The sequence below is a fragment of the Chiloscyllium punctatum genome, chromosome 19 (assembly GCF_047496795.1).
Source record: "Chiloscyllium punctatum isolate Juve2018m chromosome 19, sChiPun1.3, whole genome shotgun sequence".
In the NCBI taxonomy this organism is placed as follows: Eukaryota; Metazoa; Chordata; class Chondrichthyes; order Orectolobiformes; family Hemiscylliidae; genus Chiloscyllium; species Chiloscyllium punctatum.
In genome coordinates this window covers 79,220,508-79,241,339 of record NC_092757.1, presented here as the reverse complement: position 1 = coordinate 79,241,339, position 20,832 = coordinate 79,220,508, and positions in this window count along the sequence as shown.

Genomic DNA, 20,832 nt, shown 5'->3' with positions numbered 1-20,832 from the left:
CCACAATGCTGTGGGTCTGGAGTAACGTGTAGGCCAGACGAGGTGGGGATAGCAGATCTCCTTCGCTAAAGGACATTAGTGAACCAGATGGGTTTTTCTGACAATCAACAATGGATTCATGACCATCATTAGATCCTTAATTCTAGTTTCTTTATTGAATTCAAATTCCACCACCTGCCATGGCAAGATTTGAACCAGGTTCCCTGGAACATTAGCTGATCATCCTGGATTAACAGCCCAGTGATAATACCACAATGTCATTGCCTCTCTAAATTTTCTGGTTTTCAAATAACCAGATGCCAGATATACACCCAGAAATGTGGGTCAGAGCCTGGAGAATTCCCAATGCATTGACTCTGTGCAGATTTTCCAGGATGTTTAAATTTCTGGATGCAATCCCCCAGCTCCCTGGGAATGTTTGAAAATATATGCAGATAGTTCTGACTTACAGTCTGTTCTGATATAGTGTGATAGTTCTGTTCCCGAGCAATCCCACGTTATGAGAAAATCGCGTAATAGCAGCACCATTTGAACCAATTAGACCAGAATAACATTATAGCCAATATAGGTATGGAAAGTTTACGCTCTACAAATAATGGTCTAAATTCTTCCATTGCATTATAGCCAATTTGCATTGAAGAAACAAATGTTAGAGTAGAACCGACTGTATTTGCTTGGATAGTTACTCAGGAAATGGGTGCATGGGAAAATCCTTGTCTAATTCTGAGGTAACTGACACCATTCCCCACACCTCATCTGTGCAAACGTGCAGTCTCCCTTCTCTGATTCTTGCGCTGAGTTAGCTGGATTGCACAACCCAATTCCAATCTGACAACTTCCACCCCAATCCTCTGACTCCATCCTCCATTCCTGACTCCCATCCAAGCAGACCTGACTAGACTCCACTACCTGACCCACTTCTGACATGACTCTCCCTACCACACTGCCCAGACCTGACTAGATCCCACCCCCAACTCTACCCTGAAATGACACCCTCACTAGAACCCACCATTCTACTATCTGCTCCCTGGCTACCTGTACCCCCTTTACTGATCTGACTAGCTTCCTGTTCTGTGTCCTGACCTGAATGCTCATAGTCAATAACATTCAGGAAGAGGATTGGCCTATTTGGTCCATCAAGTCTGCTTTGCCATTCGATCATGGCTGATAAGTTTCTCAAACCCATTCTGTAGCCTTCTCCCCGTAACCCTTGATCACCTTACTAATCAAGAACCTATCTCTTTTTGACTTAAGTATACTCAACGACTTGGCCTCTACAGTCTTCTAAACTCTATCAAGTACAGACCCAGGGTTCTAAACCCCTCCTCATACGATAAGCCCTTCATTCCTCGGACCATTCTTGTAAACGTCCTCTGGACCCCCTCTAACAACAACTCATCTTTCCTTAGAAATGGGGCCTAAAATTGCTTGCAATATTCCAAATGTGGTCTGCCCAGCATCTTATACAGCCTAAACAGTACATTTCTGCTCTTGTATTCAAGCCCTCTCCAGTGAATACTAACATTGCATTTGTCTTCCTAACTGCCAACTGAACCTGCATACCAACCTTAAGAGAATCCTGATCTAGGATGCCTAAGTCTCTTTGTACTTCAGATTTCCAAAGCCAATCCCCATTTAGGAAACAGTCTATGCCTCTACTCATCCTATTAAAGTGCATAATCTCACAGGACCTTGATCAGATGAGCCATTGGGCCAAGGAGTGACAGATGGAGTTTAGTTTAGATAAATGTGAGTTACTGCATTTTGGTACAGTCAACCAGGACAGGACTGGTACAGTTAATGGTAGGATTAGAGTGGTGCTGGAAAAGCACAGCCCATCAGGCAACATCTGAAGAGCAGGAAAATCGATGTTTCAAGCAAAAGCCCTTCATCAGGAATCCAGCATCTGCAGTCCTCACTTTTGCCTCATTAATGGTAGGGCCCTGGGGAATGTTGCAAACAAAGAGACCTAGGGGTGTGGGTGCATAGTTCTGTAAAATGGGGAGCTGCAGGTAAACTGGTGAAGCAGATGTTTGCAATGCTTGCCTTCATTGGTCAGAACATTGAGTACAGGATGTCATGTTTTGTCTGTGCAGGACATTAGTGAGGCCTCGTTTAGATTACTGCAAGCAATGCTGGTTGCCCTGCTTTAAGAAGGATGTTGTTAAACTTGAAAGAGTGCAGAAAAGATTCACAAGGATGTTGCCAGGGTTGGAGGATTTGAGCTACAGGGAGAGGCTGAATAGGCTGGGACTGTTTTCCCTGGAGCGTCGGAGGCTGAGAGGTGACCTTATGGAGGCTGATAAAGTCCTGAGGGGCATGGGTAAGGTGAACAGCCCAGGTCTTTTCCCCAGTGTGGGAGAACTCCAAAACTAGATGGCATTGGTTTAAGGTGAGTGGGGAAAGATTTAGAAAGGATCTGAGGGTATCTTTTTCATGCAGAGGGTGATGCATGTATGGAATAAGCTGCCAGAGGAAGTGGTGGAGGCTGGTACAATTACAACATTTAAAAGGCATCTGGATGGGTATATGAATAGGAATGGTTTAGAGGGATATGGGCCGGGTGCTGGCAAATGGGACTGGGTCAGGTTGGGATGTCTGGTCAGCAAGAACAAGTTGGACTGAAGGGTCTGTTTCCATGTTGTATGATTCTATGACTCGGCCACATTGTATTCCATCGACCACTTCTTTGCCCCTTCTCTTAGCTTGCCTAAGTCCTTCTACAGCCTCCCTGCCTCCTCAACACTACCTCTCCCTCCACCTATCCTTCTGTCATCTACAAAGTTTGTAACAATGTCGTCAATTCCTTTGTCCAGGTTGTCAATGTATAATGTAAATAGTTGTGGCCCCAACACTGACCTCTGCTGAACTCCACTAGTCAAGGACTGCCATCCTGAAAAAGACCCTATTATCCCTACTCCCTGCCTTCTGCAGTCAGTCAATCCTATATCCATGCCAGAATCTTGCCCCCAATTCTATGGGCTCTTATCTTATTTAGCAGCCTCTTGGCTGTGGCACTGTCCTAGTCCTTCGGGAAATCCACATAAATCATTTCCACTGGCTCTCCTTTGTTTTACTTGCTTGTTATGCCTTCAAAGAATTCTAACAGATTTGATTAGATTAGATTCCCTAGTGTGGAAACAGGCCCTTTGGTCCAACAAGTCCATACCGACCCTACGAACAGCAACCCAACCAGACCGACCTCCCTCTGACTATGCACCTAACACCATGGGCAACTTAGCATGGCGAAATCACCTGTCCCGCACATCTTTGGACTGTGGGAGGAAACCGGAGCACCCGGAGGGGGGCCCACACAGACACGGGGAGAAGGTGCAAATTCCACACAGACAGTTACCCGAGGCTGGAATTGAACCTGGGATTCTGGTGTTGTGAGGCAGCAGTGCTAACCACTGAGCCACTGAGCTGCCCCATGGTTAGGCATGAACTCCCCATAACAAAGCCATACTGACTCAGCCCTATTTACCATGCACTTCCAAGTACTCCTCAATCTCATCCTTAATTATGGTCACTAAAATCTTACCAACAACTGAGGTAAGGCTAACAGTCTAGAGTTTCCTGTCTTATCCCTCCTTTCCTTATTAATCGGGGTGTTACCTTAGCCATTTTCCAGATCTCTGTGACTCACCCTGACTCCAGTGATTCCTTAAACATCACCACCAATGCCTGTACAATTTCCTCAGCTATCTTCTTCAGAACTATGGGGTGTAGTCCACCTAGTCCAGATTATTTATAAACCTTTCAGTTACCCCAGCACCTTCTCAGGACTTCGGGACTCTTGATCCTGGCGACAGAGAACAGTGTCTATTCCCTTTTCTATACTATCCCTCATGCGCAGCAGGTCAGGCAGCATCTGAGGAGCAGGAGAATTGACATTTCAGGCATTCATCAGGAATGAGGCTTGTGGGCCTTGGGGCTGAGAGAGAAATGGGAGGGGGGTGGGGTAGGGGAGAAAGTAGCTGAGAATGCAATAAGTAGATGAAGGTGCGGGAGAAGGTCAGAGAGGAGGGTGGAGCGGATAGATGGGAAAGGTGATGGCCAGGTCAGGAGGGCAGTGCTGAGTTGGAGGCTTGGGACTGGGATAAGGTGGGGGGAGGGGAAATGAGGGAACTGTTGAAATCCACATTCATCCCGCAGGGTCTCAAGGCGGAATATCAGGCGTTCTTCCTCCAGGTGTTGGGTGGTAAGGGTTTGGCGATGGAGGAGGCCCAGGACCTGCGTGTCCTTGATGGAGTAGGAGGTGGAATTGAAGTTTTCAGCCATGGGGTGGTGGGGTTGGTTGGTGTGGGTGTCCCAGAGATGTTCTCTGAAACGATCCATAAGGAGGCGTCCTGTCTCCCCGAAGTAGATGAGACCACATCTCCCCGGTGTGGACGGATACAGTAGATGACATTGGTGGAGGTACAGGTAAAATTCTGTCAGATGTAGGACCCTTTGGACCCTTGGACGGAGGTGAGGGGAGTGGTGTGGATGTAGGTTTTGCACTTCCTGTGGTGGCAGGGGAAAGTGCTGGAAGTGGGGTGTGGGCTGGTTGGGGGCGTGGACCTGACAAGGGAGTTGTGGAGAGAATGGTCTCTCTGGAATGCTGATAGGGGTGGGGAGGGAAATATATCTCTGGCGGAGAGGTCCGTTTGTAGGTGACGGAAATGGTGGAGGATGATGCGATGTATGAGGAGGTTGGTGGGGTGGAAGGTGAGGACCGGGGGTTCTGTCCTTGTTGTGTTGGGAGGGATGGAGTTCGAAGGCGGTGGTGCAGGAAGTGAAGTCGATGTGCTGGAGGGCATTGTCGACCATGTGGGAAGGGAAATTGTGATCTTGGAAGAAGGAGGCCACTGGGACTTTCTGAGGTGGAATTGGTCATCCTGGGAACAGACGCAGTGGAGGCGGAGGAATTGGGAATAAGGGATGGCATTTTTATGGGTGGTAGGGTGGAAGGAGGAGTAGTCTAGGTAGCTGTGGGAGTCAGTGGGCTTGTAGATGTCCGTGTGGGTCCCCAGAAATGGAGATGGAGAGGTTCAGAAAGGGGAGCTAGGTGTCCGCAATGGTCCAGGTGAATTTCAGGTTGGGGTGAAAGGTGTTGGTGAAGTTGATGAACTGTTCAACTTCATGGGAGCACAAGGTAGCATGGATGTAGACATTGTTGTAGCAGAGGAACAGGCAGGGTATGGTGTTAACGTAACTGCGGAAGATGGACTGTTCCATGTATCCGACAAAGAGGCACGCATCGCATCATCCTTCGCCACCTACAAATGGACCCCACCAGCAGAGATATATTTCCCTCCCCACCCCTATCAGCGTTCTGGAGAGACCATTCCCTCCATGACTCCTTCATCAGGTCCACGCACCACCCCCCCCCCCCCAACCAGCCCACACCCCACTCCCGGCACCTTCCCACTGCAGGAAGTCCAAAACCTGTGCCCACACCACTCCCCTCACATCTGTCCAAGGCCCCAAAGGATCCTTCCACATCCAGCAGAAATTTATTTGTACATGCACCAATGTCATTTACTGTATCCGTTGCACCCGATGTGGTCTCCTCTACATCGGCCAGACAGGACGCCTCCTTGCGGATCATTTCAGAGAACATCTCTGGGACATCTGCACCCACCAACCCCATCGCCCTGTGGCTGAACACTTCAATTTCCCCTCCCACTCCATCAAAGGCATGCAGGTCCTGGCCCTCCTCCACATTCAAACCCTTACCACCCAACGCCTGGAGGAAGAACACCTCATATTCCACCTTAGGACCCTGCGACCACACGGGATGAATGTGGATTTCAACAGTTTCCTCATTTCCCCTCCCTTCACATTATCTCAGTCCCAAGCCTCCAACTCGGCACCACCCTCCTGACCTGTGCATCACCTTTGCCACTCCTCCACCCTCCTCTCTGACCTATCACCTTCTCCCTAACCTTCATCTACCTATTGAATTCTCAGTTACTTTCTCCCAACCCCACCCCCCTCCCATTTATCTCTCGGCACCTTTGGCCCATAAGCCTCATTCCTGATGAAGGACTCATGCCCGAAAGGTCAATTCTCCTCCTCCTCAGATGCTGCCTGACCTGCTGTGCTTTGCCAGCACCACACTCTTGACTCAGATCTCCAGTATCTGCAGTCCTCACTTTCTACTATACTTTTCCTCATTACAACTACATTTCTCTTTTCTTTCCCCTCTTGAGTAGCTCCCTGTACAATGACCCTCTGGTCAGTTTGCTCATCCTTCCTATAGCCCCCTATATCTCAACTTCCTGCCCGAGGTAATCATGTGTATGTGTTCTGCCACACTTTCAGCAGTTATATAACCTGGTACATAAAATTCGAAACTCCTCCCAGCATTTCAACATGCTGCCTTCTCCCAAAGTCACAACAACAGGTCGTCTGGTTATCATTCAATAACTCCTTCCATGAATCATCTGAGTATCATTACACTAATGTATGACAGGAAGACAGCCACTGGTGGATCCTTAGCCCTTATATCTCTACAAATCCTATCTGTTAAAACATGGAATCCCTCTTCATATCATTCTGCCTGGTGTGTAACATAAAACAGTCTTTCCCCTCTGCTCAGCACAGCAGCAGCTGTTTTCAGTCTCTGACTCCATGTCTCTCATTTCAGAGTTTGTGTTCAACAGGACCAGCTCTTTTGTCTTAAGGTGTGAGTGCTGACATTGGAGTTTCAATCAGTTTCCGTCTGGGTCTTTGTTCCCAAATCATATGGTTCTGACTCTGGGCAAAGTGTGGAATGATTTCACCATCGCCCATTCCATGACATTGTTTCACTTTATATAAAAACAGGCAGATTAAAACATAACCTTATAACGTCCCTCATTGTGACAATTGTTGCAGTTAGGTGTTCTATTAAACAATTTTCATGCAATTTATGAAACTATTCTTAAAAATAAATTTGGCTCTTGAAAACCATGTAACAGCTACGACCGACCCAATACCATAGGTTTTCACTTTCAAATAAAAAATCTTTCCACAAAATGTGTTTGGTAAATGTTTCACGTAAGTGGATGACAATCATAGAATTAGCACTTTATTTACAATAATGGCTCAGATCTTCCGGTCAGTATTGGAACACTTTCCTCCAATTTTTCTGTCCAATCTTGGATGAAGGTCATTGCAGAACTCAGTCAGCATCAGAGAGACACTGTGCAGGAGCCACACTCCCTCCTTATGGCACTGGCTGCAGTATTCTGGGAAGTAGCTGTTTAAATGTCCAGTGTGTTAGTGTCAGTGAAGGTATAGTGGGTAAGGCAAGTGGATAAGGGGCAGAGTGGGTGAAGTAAGGGAGTATGTGGGCATGATGGTAGCTGTGTAGAGTGGGGAAGGTTAGTTCAATGATACTCAGATGTTTGACTGAAGGATCTTTTGAGTGATTCTGGAAGACCTGTGGTGTGGTAGAGAGACAATAGCATGTTGGAGGAAACCCAGATAATGTTCTGGGCACCTGGGTTCGAATCCACCATGGCAGATGACGGAATTTAAATTCAATAAAATCTCTGGAATTAAGAGTCCAATGATGACTAAGAATCCATTGTTGATTGTTGGAAAAATCTGGTTTACTAATGTCCTCTATGGAAAGAAATTGCCATCCTTACCTGGGCTGGCCTACATGTGATTCCAGACCCACAGCTATGTGGTTGACTCTTGACTGCCCTCTGGGCAATTAGGGATGGACAACAAATGCTGGGCTGAGCCACTGATGCCCTAACCTCATAAATTATTTTTTAAAGAAGTTACTGCAAATGCTAGAATCTGACCTGAGAACAGAAATTGCTGGAGCTCACAGCAGGTCAGGCAGGATCCATGGGCACTGCCTGACCCGTTGTGGTGTCCAGCACTTTTTATCTTCAACGACATGTTGGAATTCTGGGAGGAGTTTGTGATTTTAATGACCAAGTTACGCAGCTACTGAGAGTGTGGGGTGTTCTGTTGTGGCAATTAATTAATTGGGAAATCCCTTTTCTGTCGTTTCGAATATTAGCCACCTAGTAAGTAATGTTTAGCTGATGTTAATTTGAGTTTATTAAAGTGAAGACTTAAGATGTGAAATATTGCAATGTGACCCTTAATACTGATTCCTGGGAATCTCACTCTTTTTAAAGTTGATCGGTCTCCGTGGGGATTGTGACACAATGGATCTTTTACTGGGTTTCAAAATGTCTAAGACTGTTCCTTGGATAATTGACACAGGACCTAATTTCCTGTGGAGTGAGAACTTTTCAGTTGCTGGAAACTGAACTGAAAAAAATGAACTCTGATGGTCTGAGTCTTGTCACCACTGACATTTCTTAAATCTTTTAACTTACTTCATATAAACCTTTTCTCACACATAAATCTTCTTTATCCTGGCAGGGGAATCTACATTTCCTACATTTGTAGAGGAGATTGCTATATACTCTGCTCTTTGCACCATCAAGTAATTCCAAAGGATAAGTCATTGGTTTAAAATCTTGCAACTCTTTCCCAAGCAGTGTTGTAGGATCACATTCAGCACGAGGATTCTGGCTGTTCCTGAAAAATGCCCACCACCTTCTCAAGAGCAATAAGGGTCACCCAGATGCCAAGATTAAATGAGAGCATAAAGATGGAGAGTGAGACTGTCCTTACACTCTCTTAACAATGTCCTAGTAAAGAATCTGCCATTATTGAGCACCCCTACAGACCTTCTGAAGGCACTCTGCAACAAATGCAATACTTGTGAAGTGCAGTCAATGTTATGTAGACCAACAATTTGTGCATAACAAGAGCTTAGCCAGAGTCACATGATAAGGCACAGTGAGATGGAAGGAATCAGGATCTCTTACCTAGCATGAGTTTTTGCAGACAACTCCATGGACTCCAGCAACATTTCTTTAGGAGAATAAGCAAAATTGGGCTTCAAACTCACAACAAAACAGGCTCTGGTAATGTTATTGTACATTCAGGACAACGTGGGGTACCAGGGTACCAAGATATACAAGAGCAGTCTTGAGAGGATTATTAATCTTGAACATGTGACAGTTACTTAATTGCTTGTCCCAACATTCACGGCACATTCAAAAATGAACCAAATTGCCCAGGTACCAATTATTTCTATTTTTATTCTTGTTCATTACCAACATCAGTCAGCCCCACAGGATAAACTTACTCATATCTAAGAAACAAGTATGAGTGTTTTCATTATCTATGTTTTTGTTACAATGAGTAATTTCTATTGGGAGTACTGTAAGATATAAATTAAAGTTTGCTTAAAAGTGTTCTATCGATAAGGGAAGGTCAAAAACTCTCCCAATGTTACTTAATATACACACCATTACACCCAGGCATACATAACCTAAGATTTAGAGTAGAATAGAATAGCCTTTAGTGTCACATGGACTCGAAGGAGTGCAGTGAAAAGTTTGTAATGTCATCTCTCGGTGCCATCTTAGGTACAGGGTACCTAGGTACAGATACTTTAAGTGTTGTCACAGAATTGAAATAGTAAGAAAAAGGATGAGTGTGGGAATACAGAATTTTAAAAGTCTAGAATGATAATAAAAAGTATCTTTGAAGTACTCAAGTTATAGTCCTTTTCCACTGAGACCGAGCCCACCATGCTTCAGAACACAAGGCCTCACTGCCTCCACGCTGGCCTGGGACTCAGTTCTCCATTTCTGCCAGGTAGGGAAGTTTAAAAAATTGAAAGTTGGGGAGGTGGGGGGATGTGGGTGCGGCTGTGGGAGAGGTGGAAAAAAGAACTGAGGCAAAGAGAGAAAAAAGAAAGAAAAAGGGATCGCCGAGCAGAGAAGCTCTGGCTAGAATGTCGGACTTTGCCGCCATCTTGCTGCACTGTGATTTTATAAGTTTGGAGCTATTTAATTGGCAACAATTGTTCAGGTCTTTGAAATAAAGTTAATTGTTAATGTTTGCAAATGTAAGTGTGATTTATCCTTTCAATGGAGCTAATGATATATTCAATGACTGTATTACTTTAAATTCTGTTTCTGTTTCGACCTTGGGTTGGCTGGGATAATGCTGGGGCTGGCTTGGAGAGAAAGGTTCGTGAAAATGAGCAAAATGTTTGAAATGAGAGATGTGCAGAAGGAAATGGAAGAAAATAAGAGACATTGAGCAAGCCTGAAAAATAACTTATTTGAGACCCAACGGGAGACAAAAAATTGGGTTTCTTTTGAAATTGTTTTGACAGTCAGAGCAAAGAAAATCTTTTCATTTCAGCGAATTGTGGTTGCAGATGTGTATTTGTCGTTTTGTGTATTAACTTTGAGTTTTAAATTCAGCGATGTTCTAATTCTGCCAAAATATGTAAGCGATGATTAAATGCCTTTTAGTAAAGTTTAAAACAAGGCATTAAAGCAAATGTTGTGAAGGTGAGGATGACATCAGGGCTGGTTGTGTCAGGGAATAAATGATGAAAACAAAGGTCTTATTTGATGGATCATTGCATCGTATGCTTTTGACACATACTGGAAGGTGTCAGGTTCCAATCTTAAAGTCTTTGCAGAATTAACAAATTGTAGTCAGGGTAATTAGGCACATTGGGATCAGTTTATTGTCACTGGGCTGAGAGGGAGGGGGTGGATTAGCCCTGTTCTTGATAACTCTTTATTGAACCCTGCTGGAAAATGTATATGTCTAGATATTGTTTGAATTTAAGATTAAGTTTGACTGTGACATCTCCCTTCTGAATTGATAAGCTTCTGGGCACTCAGTGGTTTATAGGCAACAAAATTTGCTAAGATACAAAATAGTCCCTGTGCCGTTAGAATGAGTCAGCGTGAGTCAGAAAGGCAAAGCCAAGAAGAAACATACTTTTGGAGAACTATCAAAAGAATAAATGGTGTGTACAATTATCCTATCACGTGGACTCAATCTAGAGGTAATGTACCACTTTTTATCAATGCTTTTATTACTCATGATGGTCTAAAAAATTCCATTAGTTTATCTGATACTTGTCAGTGAATGCCAAACATACAAGTTTAAAGTCAAGCCAAGTTTCTGAAAATTCTTCAAATCTTCTAAGTGCAAAATGTTAAAAGAAACACAAAGTGGTTTTGCAATACCCAAGAGGAAAAGGATTTACAAAACCTCTTGATTGGCTTTTGCAACTCCACAGAATAGCCAGAGACACTAATAGTAATCCAGACACCTCGACTAATTCCCAGAGACATGAGCACAAATCCTATCATGGCAGCCAGGGGAATTCCACAAATTCAATTAATTATGTAAATATGAATAGAAATCTAGTGCCGGTATTGCAGCCATGAAACTACTTGCTTGTTGAAAAATCCATTTGGCTTATATAGTCCTTTAGGGAAGGAAATGTATTGTTAGTGTGAGATCGCCTCCTGTAAGGTGTTTTACCTAATGTAGCAATGTTTATCTCCTCTAACAATAGAAAATGGGCAAACATATTGCAGTTTTGAAGAATCCGACAGACGTTTATTACATTTGACTTTTAGCTACAAACATTTTATTGCCGAAGCACTCAAGAGGCAGGAAAAAACATTAAGCTATTAAGTTGCACAAAGCAACATGCTTCCACTTGGGTGTCATACTTCAAGAGATCCAAGGCAAGATGGAGACCTTTATAGTCTCAGGCCACATGGTGTAATGCAGTGAAGATATCATGTAAAGGTATACTGTTGACCATAATACAACAATTATTAGATTAGATTAGATTCCCTACAGTGTGGAAACAGGCCCTTTGGCCCAACAAGTCCACACTGACCCTCCGAAGAGTAACCCACCCAGACCCATTTCCCTCTGACTAATGCACCTAATGCTATGGGCAATTTAGCATGGCCAATTCACCTGCCCTCACATCTTTGGACTGTGGGAGGAAACTGGAGCGCCCTGAGGAAACCCACGCAGACATGGGATCCTTCCCTATTCTGGCTTATATACAACTCCAGATCCACAGCAATGTCATAAATGCCTCGCAAGACACTCGGTTGTATTCAAGACAGCATCACCACCTTTTCAAAAAGGAAGTTGGGATCTACAGTAAATACTCACCTTACTAGTGATGCCCGTATTTAGATTAGATTACTTACAGTGTGGAAACAGGCCCTTCGGCCCAATAAGTCCACACTGACCTACCATCCATCCAGACCCATTCCCCTACATTTTCCCCTTCACCTAACACTACAGACAATTTAGCATGGCCAATTCACCTAACTTGCACATTTTTGGACTGTGGGAGGAAACCGGAGCACCTGGAGGAAACCCGTGCAGACACGGGGAGAATGTGCAAACTCCACTCTGCTTTTGCTCTGTTACTCTACAATTCAGATTGAAAAACATCAAATGGAATCATAAATTAATCTAAATGGATGCAAACTAATGTTGCAAACATAACTAGCTAACAGAGTTTAATTCTTAATTGCTGATCTAATCAATGTTGTTTTGCTAATGTGCTTTCATGCCACGGATTAGCCAGATGAGTGAAATCCATTCTGAGTCAAGGCTTTAGTAATGACGAGTTAACACTTTAAGGCCTGTGACTGCTATGCTGTATTCAAAGCCCAGATTTATCTCTAGGTTCCTCAGTATTGGAAAGCATGTGGCGAACAATCTTGAACCCACCCAAACAAAAATAATTGTCATGGGCGAAGAACCAAATACTTACTTTCTAAGTACTTAATCATACTTACTTGTCAGGTTAGGTAGATTGGCCATGGTAAATTGCCCATTGTGTCCAGGGATGTGCTGGCTAGGGGGATTAGCCATGGGAAATGTAGGGTTACAGGGATAGGATGGGGAAAGGGTCAGGATGAAATGCTTTCTGAGAGTTGGTGTGGACCCGATGGGCTGAATAGCCTGCTTCCGCACTGTCGGGATTCTATGATGTTTCTATGACTTACATTCTGCATTCATCAAGAACCAATAAAATTCTTATCCCATTAGCAGCATCACATATACTTACATTTTGTAAGGAATTATATTGATGCTACTTTAAACATAATCAGAGCACCAATCCTAAATCAGATTGATATGTAGAAGAATTGCTCCTGTCTTACTAATTGTACAGCATTTCCTTTTGCTCATTATTTTGCCAAATGTCTTTGGAAAACACAATCCATTCAGAGATTTGGCCATATAATTCCTTTCATGACATTTAGTTTCATTTTCAAGCTGATATAATTTTCCTATTCTCAAACCTTTCACTTGAGTAAATCAAGTAAGGAGCTGACCTGTCTTATCTGTCTTCTTGAGTATGAGCTTACTCCATGGAAAACAACAACTGCTGGAGATCACAGAGGGTCAGGCAGCATCCATGGAGAGAGAGAGAGAGAGAGAGCAAGCTGACGGTTTGAGTCTTTCTCTACATTTGTCTTTTCAATGGCTGATAACTGATTACTTTATGTATGCGATGCTATTGGCCCCAGTCTCCATAAGATGCAAAATGTCATTTTAATCATGTATTGCTGGATAATTGTATTAAAATGCAACTTGTAGTCATTGCACAGAAACACAATCGCTGAAGCTTAATTATTTTTCCACCTGATGCTTGCTGAGCTATGTTGACTCCCAGTAAAGCAATGACTTGATTTTGAAATTTTCATGTTTCTTTTTCAGTTCCTCCATGGCTTCACCTCCTACCTCTATAATCTCCTCCAGCTCCACAAGCCTCAAGGGTATCTAATTCTGACCTCCATGGCTTCCCCAAAATGTAATTGCTTTGCAGTTTGTGGCTGTAACTTGCCTAGGCACTAATCTCTGGAACTGTCACCATAAACTCTCTCGCTCCCTTTTTTTTTAAAAACACGCTTTCTCAAACCTATCTCTTCCTCCAGGCATTTGACAATGATATCTCCTTTCTGGCTTTGTGTCAAACGTTACTGTGTAAAGTTCCTGTTATATATCTTGGGATGTTTTATCATGTTAAAGGTCTTACAATCTATATGTTGTCAGTGGCCATATCTTTGGTTAATTGCAGTGGAACGGAAATGAGTGAATAACCTGACTCATAAAATCCCTAGTGTTTGAAAGCAGGCCATTCACCTCAGCAAGTGCACACCACCTCCCCCAGAGGCATTCCCTACTCTACCCACACAACCCCACATTTCCCATGGCTAGTCCATCTAACCTGTGTAATTGAAAATTAACAAATTTTACATTTATTATGAAATTTGAAAGAGAATGCTTTTCTAAAATTTAATGCTGTGCTGAGCTTTGTAAACAATACTTTGATGAGGTTTGCAGCCAGCTTGTCTCTGTTTGAACTTTGTAAACGTTCAACTTGACCTTGTGACAGTCGAATTCAGCGAAAGCTGAAGAACTGTTATGTCCAAGACCAGGGGATGAGCGAATAATAACTTGAGTTTTCCCAGTCTTTGCCCTTGAGAGTGTGATAAGGAACAGTATAAGATGAGTATCTGAATTATGCTCAAGTACCCCTTGCATAGAAGGTATTTTGTCAAGTTCAGAGGGTCCCTTTGCAAAGGCATGTAATAAAACTTTTCTTTGCTCTTGCTAGCATTTGAGTCGAGTCGATTTAATTTCCATGACAGTTTATGGATTTAATTTCCATAAACTTGGGGGCTTGTCCAGGATCCCGCGACTGGGTGAGATTCTGAGGATTCCCAGGAGACGCAGGCACCTTGAAGGTTTTTCACTTTATCTTGAGCACTGAATTGGCCCTTTTGTGTGAGAGGACTGGGAATCTGTGGATTGCCCCAGCGCCGGGGTCCGAACTGAATAGGGTCGGGGTAAGAGTCATGGCTTAAGTAATCCTATATAGAGACTCATTCTAAGAGAATAAATGAATCAGGAAAAGGGTTCGGTAAACTCTCGTGCAGTATTTGAGCTAAATTTAAGGGAAAGGATTGCCATCTCTAGAGTATTTGAGAGACAGCAAGTTTAAGGGTGGTTTTAGATTTGGAACCGCCATTGGCTGAGTTGGATTCGCCAAAGAAGTACCGGGTACATGGTTTCTTGGTTTACGAAAAACAAGGCATTGAGGCAATGCGAGTGGGGACCTCCGGAGGTAAAAACCAAGTCAAGGGAAAAAGATAATGGTATCGCGCGTGAGAGAGAAAGCTGAAGACTTTTCCAGTAACACTGAAAATGGGCTCCGCCAAGAGCAAACAAAAAGAGGGTCCACAGAGGAATTGGAATGGCCAACCAAAAATATAGTACATGTTAAATCATTATGGTCCAGAGTCTGTAAAGCAGTTAGAATTGTGGACCAAGGAATGTGGATTTCCAGAGGGGGGCTGTTTTAGTAAAAGGCAGTTGGAAGTATTGAGGTTGAAGTTGGAGGAGAGAGAAAAGGAGAAACGGAAGGGAAAAATAGGACCTGTGAATTGGAGTGCTTATAACATGTGGAAGGCTGAGGCTGATATCAGAGAAAGGAAATCTCAAGTAAAGGATAGATCAAATGTACATACAAATACCAGTGCACTGCAGATGTGCGCGGAAAACAACTTAACAAAGTTGTATAGTGTCTTAAGTCTGTTTCAGATCCTGACCTTGATGACTGCCCTCCGAGACCTACATCCCCCCCTACGAGATCTGCCTGGTGAAGGTTCCAAGTCAGCGGCTGCCACCTCAGGGTCTGTTGGATCACTGGTAGCAAATCGTACCCACAACCAACTGAAGCAAGAAACCCAAAATGACAACGGCCACTCCAAGATGGAAAGGCATCCAGGGCCTGCTCACGATCTCCCCACGATGGATGCTGAGTCAGACGGTGAGGGGTTTGGCGTACGATCATCTAACCAGGTAGTTCTGCAAGCACCAATGGTTGAAGTTGCAGATCCAGAAGGCTGCCCAGTGCTGGTCCACCGACCATGGACCATGAAGGATTTGGAAAGTGCCTATGGGCAGTTGCCTGACCCACGCAAGGTTGGAAGTAATAAGTTCACCGAAGAAGGGATGAAGTTCTGTACCGAGTTCCGTCCCACGTCACATGAGATGAAACATCTCCTGGAATGAAAACTGGGTGCTGATATCACCAAAATCAAGTATAGATGACCAGCCGTAAACATCCATACCAGATCAACCGACCGGCAAGTGGAAGAGAACAGAGACTTTAATGCTTTTGTTGCAGTGCTAGCAACCACCTGTAGGGAGGCATTCCCAGTGTGAATGGCCATGACCAAAATTGCAATGTGTGAACAACAAGAAGGTGAGACAGTCTCCCAGTACCTTACGTGCCTCACAGAAGTCCATAACGCCCATAGTGGACTGAGACCACCGACGACATAATGGCGGCAGAGATCACGGCGTATGAAACACACCTGAGGAACAGCTTCATCAATGGAATGAAGGACGAAATAGCGAAGAAGGTAAAGGAGACATATATTACCTGGGACACGGGAAAGCTGAATTTGATAGAACAGCATGCAATATATGCTGAAAAATTGCTTACCCAAGAGAAGGATAAGTGGAAACTAAAAATGGAACAGCAAGCACATAAAGCCCAGCTTACTCTGATGCAGATGGTCGCCCAGCCTTTGGAGGGAGGTCCTGCAGAAAAGAGAGGAAGAGGCGCTGGCAGAGGTGGATCTGGTGGGTGCTTTGTTTGTGGAGCAATGGACCACTGGGCGAGACAGTGCCCACACAGACAGCCTCAATCAGCCCTGAAGGCTGGACAGCAGGGTGATTGATGGGGGAAAACTGAGGTGGAGGTGGGCAGCCCACAAGGTACAGGTAAGCCTCTTTCCTTTATGCTTGGCAATGAAGACTCACTTATGCTAAGCTCTTCTACTATCCTTACGGGCACTGAAACATGTCCCACCTCTATATTGAGTGCTGAGATTGTGAAGTATGGACAATATGTCCAATATAACAACGATGCGTATAAGTCGATGCCTACCTCTATGTTATATGTGGAAGGTACATCAGTTACCTTTTTGGTAGATACAGGGACAACACATTCAGTCCTTAAATCAAGCCAGTTCAGAGAGTCAACACCAATAAAGATAAGTGGAAGGTTCCTGAACTCAATGAGTGCATCAGGAGTCGTGCTACGAGAGAGATTTACCGCATCCTTGCAGAGCACAATACCTGTTAAAACCCGAGGCTACAGAGGAATTACTCCAGTCTTTGAATCCCTCCCAAAGGCTGGAGTGATAATCCCCTGTGAGAACTCACTGGTGAGAACCCCTATTTTTCCGGTCAAAAAAGCAAACATTCCAGGTGAACCAGAGGAATGGAAGTTTGTTCAAGACCTTCAGGCAGTCAATAGCATTAAAGATAGAGGGGCTGAATGATCCTCTTCGTTTGCTTGGTGTTCTTTCATTTTTCGGGCTTTGGTTTAAATTCATTGCGGGATGCAAGTCGCCCTGGAGAAGCCCTAAATATATGTGTTTTGGGCAATTCCACCCACTTTTTAGAGTGGCTATGAATATACAATCTATAATACAACTCTAAATTACTACCCTCACATAAAGGTCCAAAACAATTGTTGTGCTCAGGATTGTGAATGTTCTTTTGACGTAAATGGAAAAACATCATTGAGAGGGAGGCTAACCTAGGATCTAACTCAAGCTGTGCCTGATGTGGGAGTGTTTGACTGATGACACTGTTTGAAATCAAGTGGAATATAATCTGTTCCCCAGGCCTGACATCTCTCATTTTGAAAAAGACGCAAAACCTGAAGAGAAAGGCAGATTTGGTAAAGTGTCTATGGGGGACAGAGATTAACTGGTATCATAGATCCTCCTACATCAATCTGCAAACCAACTAGAAAGACAAAGTAGAATTCAGAACTTTCTAAGAAACATTTAGAATAGCAATTACCTGGTGTTAATTTTGTTAGTTTGTAAACATGTTGCTAAATCCAGGTCAAATATAACCCTCCAAAACTGTTATATTATTCTAACGCATACTTGGAGCTTTTCGCATTCTGTAGGACAAGTTGTTTCACTTGTCTGCTGGCAGTTCATAGTTCATTTGGGCATACAGTTAATGTTATAAAAATTGTTTGTTAAAAGGAGAACAAGATATGACAGTAATAACATAATTTATTGGTCAAGCTTCTCATTAATCTCTTGGACCAAGAACATATTTGGTGTGTTTTAATAAGCCATACAATTATTTCAGGGGGTGCAATTCAGGAGTTGTCATGACTGGTCTCAGTGTCCCAGCCAAGATGTTGGAGATTGGTGAAAAATAAAACATAACTCTCAGAATCCCTACAATGTGGAAGCAGGTCATTCGGCCTATCAAGTTCACACTGACCCACCCCCCCCCACTCAATGAGCATCCCACACCTGTAACCCTGCATTCCCCATGGCCAATCCACCTAGACTGCATATCCCCAGATGCTACGGGCAACTTAGCATGGCCAATCCACCTAATTTACACATGTTTGGACTGTGGGAAGAAACCCACACAGACATGGGGAGAATGTACAAACTCCAAACAGTCACCCAAAGATGGAACTGAACCTTGATTTGTGGCACTGTGTGGCAGCAGTGTTAACCAAATGCCATCCTGCTACCCTCCACTGAGCCACTGTGCTGGTCTTACTGCACAAAATCTGTCACATTTTCCATTGAGATGCTGCTCTTTTGATCAGTTTGTGTTAGTTTTGCTGTTACCTATTTGCATATTCAATCCTCTTGAACTATCTGTGCTTTGCAGGGCTCAGATGAATTCTGGTTTCCCTGGTGATTCCTGCCAAATTTTCCTTTCAATCTCAGGAAGTGTTTGATAAACCTATGATCCGCAATCCCTAACATTCCCCAAAAGAAATCTCAATAATTGAGTCCCTTCTTGCTGGCTCTATTTTAATACTGCCATGACTGCAATGTAAATAGCTGGCTGAAAAAGTGTTGAGATTAAAGCATTATAATCTATCACTAACAGTTAATTGAACTATTGTTGTTTTATGCTGAATGCTATAAAATGCTGATGATTCATACGAGAATGGCAATATGTAGTTAACCACAGAGACCTGGGTTTGACTCTGATGTATTATATCAGAGGCTGCTATCCGTGAGCAGGGAGTTGGCCTACAAGAATTGGATTAGGCAGAGGAAAAATTGACCTGCTGATTTTCCAATGACTCCTGGTGGTCAAGATCCTTCAAGCTTTACCATCTAATGATTGACCAATTGAATAAAGAATTGAAAAAGGTGTGGAACAAAACTATTACATTGGAATATATATTACTGGATAGAAATTGTTGACAAAATTCAGTACTGTGAGACTTAATTTTTTTGGCTTCAATCGTAAAAAGTTGAATTTAGTTCAAAGAAACTCACACAAATACATTGGTTTAAGAACTTTAAGCCATAGGAAATATTCAACAAAGAATACAAGTGATTGGAAAATTAAATATTCTCAGCAACTTCTTCTATTTTACAAAGCAATCCTAATGGAGAAGGATTTCTGGAATTAAAATGCTTACAATGTCGTCACACAAAGTTCCAATCACAAATCCCTCTCTGTCTCTAATCAATGAGTTCACCTTTACCAAACTGATGAAGTAGTCAGCCTTTACAACAGAGCCAGTATATTCAATCAGAAAGCAAAGCTTTCTTTTAATCAAATCTGAAAGCTTGGTTATTTTTGCGACCAACTACCAGATGGTATGCTATTAATATCTGTAACATAGCTTATAACTCATGTTCCTCCCACTCTTTAAATATACAATGTACCTCTGGTATTCATATGATACAGACACACTCTGTGTTCCTAGTGTTGAAGCAGTTAACTGTCGAGAAGCTTTGGTACAGAGGAGTGATGAGAAATGGTAATATATAATAATAGTTTCAGGCAAGTGAAGAGCTGTTTTCCATATTCTAGATCCTACTAGTTGACAGAACTTATCAAAAGAACTTGTCTAGTTATTTCCTCAAGAATATTAAGAGTTTGTGTTCCACCAATCTTGCCAGTCATCTGTTTCACATGCTCAGTTCCTTCTTAGTTAAAAAAACCCTTCTGCACATCTTGTTTTTCCAGTGAATTTTAGTGTACGAGGAAGATCCCCTTGTGGTTTATTTCTAGCAACTAACTTGCGTGCTGATTATCTGAACCTTTCATGTACACTTGAGCTAACTACCTTATGAAGGAGACAAGGAAACTCTTCCGTTCTGTGAGTTGGTGGAATTCTTTCCCTTTATGTATCCTTGTTGAAGGTCCTGACTCAATCTAATCACAACCAATGAGTGACGTACATGAGGGCACGGTGACTCAGTGGTTAGCGCTGCTGCCTCACAGTGTCAGGGTCCCAGGTTCGATTCCAGCCTGTGTGTGGAGTTTGCACATTCTCCCCATGTCTGCGTGGGTTTCTTCCGGGTGCTCCAGTTTCCTCCCACAGTTACAAAGATGTGCAGGTCAGGTAAATTGGCCATGCTAAATTGCCCATAGTGTTAGGTGCATTGGTCAGAGGGAAATGGGTCTGGATGGGTTACTCTTCGGAGGGTCGGTGTGGACTGGTTGGGCCAAAGGGCCTGTTTCCACACTGTAGGGAATCTAATCAAATCTAATCTGTGGAACTGTATTCCTACAAGTTAGTGGGAGGAAGGGGAAAGCTGTGGCGGGATGTTGAGGGGGTAGGGGTGGTGCATGGGGGAATATGATGGAGGAATGAGGTGAGGGAACTAGACCAAAATTTACTTTGAGAAGCACTTTCCTGAACTTGACCAAACCAGAATAATTTGGAGTTGATGTTTGAAGAAAACAAAAACTCACATTAGCTTTGACTTGATCTCAAAGAAATGAGTTTGCTGAGAAAAAGCTGCACTCTCCTCGATGAATAATTTATTGTTTTTACTCTCCTCCCAAACTAGTTTGTATTTTGAGGTTCAGGCTTCACAATCCCAAATGTGGAAGAGAATTTAATCACATCACCTTATATTGAGAGTA